Source organism: Penaeus japonicus, unplaced genomic scaffold, assembly GCF_977035675.1.
Source record: "Penaeus japonicus unplaced genomic scaffold, GWHDUDI00000001_assembly GWHDUDI00000013, whole genome shotgun sequence".
In the NCBI taxonomy this organism is placed as follows: domain Eukaryota; kingdom Metazoa; phylum Arthropoda; class Malacostraca; order Decapoda; family Penaeidae; genus Penaeus; species Penaeus japonicus.
Window position 1 is genome coordinate 26,074,176 of NW_028234415.1, and position 2,500 is coordinate 26,076,675.

The window sequence follows — 2,500 nt, forward strand, 5'->3', positions numbered from 1 at the left end:
TACAAATGTATGTTATATCTATGACAATAATTTACTTTCCAGTATTTGATACACAAACTAAAAAATCAAGAGGCACATATTGGTTATAACTATTTTTCATGTGTATATCACCAGGGAAAATAGGATGTATATGAAATTTAAGATCAGTTATAATAAAAATGATTTTTTCATAACTGTATAAATAAAGATAATGAGAATCTCATAAATTGCCTCAAGAAATATTTGCATGTTAATTCCCAGACACATGCAAATCAAACATCATTATCAATGAGACCACTCTCGCAAATAATATCAATATCCTCGTAAACATATGTCTGATATTTTTTGTCATACATTAGCAATGTCATAAACAGTATTACTAAAATTAATATCATAAATAATCATATTTGTTCCCACTGAAATGCCTTGCACAAAAGGCTTTAGGATAACAAGACAAGAGCATATCTAGACATGCACTTAGCTAGACACAATAACAGTTCACAGTCCGTCATCTTTCCTCAATCCAAAGTTGAATGGTTGAGAAAAGCATGAAAGAGAATTCAAGAATGAGAATGAATATTTCAACATGGAATTACTCATTCTCATTTGCACCTTTCTCAACAATTGTCACAATGAACTGTGTCAATCCAGGTTAAATATCATAATCAAAATTCTTTCCTATAATATTTCAAATTTCAGAATTCTAGAACATTTCTAAGCTCTTTAATCCAATCAAATCCCCAATTGTGAGAAAAAAGGACAGAAGTTAAGCAAGACCACCAACATGTAGCTGAACTCCATGTTTATGTCGTAATTATTTTTCTTACTTTTCTTCCCTCTTCAGCAAAATAAACAAAGTGAAAATATAACAGGAAGCAGTGGCTAAGAGGCACAACTTTAATGAAACATGATCTTATGTTTTCCTTTGCCTCCATGGTCATGCAATGTTTTATTTTTTTTCTTAAAGGTCTGTAAGATCATGTATTTTTAACTATGTGGGTATATCCTGATATTTATCTATATTATATCCATATCCATTTTATCATTCTTTTGTTTGTTATATGGCCACTGTTCTAGGTCAGTGGCCACTACCATTCACAACTGTTCCTACTGACTGCTACCTTCCAATCATCTATGTGGTCTTCCATGTTTAAGTGTAACCTGTCTACTTTTGTGATACACTATGATCCAACACTACTGCCCAAAAGAGAGAGAGAAAGATTGGAAAGGAATATTAATGACACTGACCTTCACTCAGGCACACATTTGACCACACTGATATATCTAAAAACCTGTCATTGGCAATTGTGCATCCATTGCTGGGGCTCATGACTTGAATTTCTCTATTACAGGGGGGTACTCATCCCAAACTATTCTTGGCTGGCTTAAAACAATGTGATTAGTGAGGCAGAGGCTAGTGTACTTTGTGTCAATAAGAATGGCTTATTCATTTGAAAGAGAAATTAAAAAATTAATATAAGAACCTGTAGATGAACAAGATAGAAGAACATTTACCAAGATTTGCTGTGAGAGTTGTTCCTTGTGAATGAGAGTTGCTTTTAGAAGTTTGATATCATCTATTTTGCTTGATACATAACAATCATTACTGACATTTAAATACAAATCATTGGCCATTCATTTTGCATCAACAATATGGAAAACTATCTTAGAGATAGCCCACCATTCTATTACAAGTCCCAAAGTCAAATGTTCAGGATTTGAACCCCCATATAAAAAAAGTCATAAAAAATATCCTACATGGTATGGGGAGAAAACTCTCGTTCATAGGCGTGACAACCATGTTTGTCTGTAGGTGGGATGTGAACTGTTAGGTCTGATATACGCAAAATGTGTCCTAGGTTTTATATCACAGTTTCTTGTTCTTATCTCCTTTTTTAATAACAGAAAGAAAAATAGAGACCTGTTCAACATTCCCTAACTGATTACAGTTTCAGTTAAAAGTTGTAGCCTCCATACAAGTCAAAAGACCAGGGAACAGCACTTCCATGGGGGAAAAAGACTAGTGAGATGGTTTGTTGGAGCCTAAACCATGTTATTATGTTAAATGTCAAATCATATACCTGTGTATATGCACATACAAATACAACCTTTAAACATACAACCTTTGTACTCAACATATATACAGATACGTTTAGATATATGAATATATGTAACAAAAAAAAATAATATAATAAATAATAATAATAATAATAATTCATATATATATGTGCATGTTGTTGTGTGTATATATGGGATCATTTGCAAAGACATGGTTGTTTGCTTATGGGTTTGTGTGTGTGGGTGTATGTTTTGAAGTGGGTGTGAGTGTGGATGCATAGTATGTGTCAATTTGCCAGTGTGTATAGGTGAGCATAGGTATAGGTGTGGCTGTGGCTGTGGATGTGAATGTGGGTGTGGGTGAGGGTGAGGGTGTGGGTATGGATGTGGGTGTGGGTGTGGGTGTGGGTGTGGGTGTGGGTGTGGGTGTGGGTGTGGGTGTGGTTGTGGGTGTGGGTGTCTG

At 34.6% G+C, this 2,500-nt stretch overlaps 1 protein-coding gene across 1 annotated transcript in view; it reads right to left on the bottom strand.

Annotated features, from left to right (window-relative positions):
* Positions 1-2,500, bottom strand: part of Slik (Sterile20-like kinase) — a 52,614-nt gene that overhangs the window by 26,306 nt on the left and 23,808 nt on the right. The gene's annotated exons all lie outside the window — the stretch shown is intronic.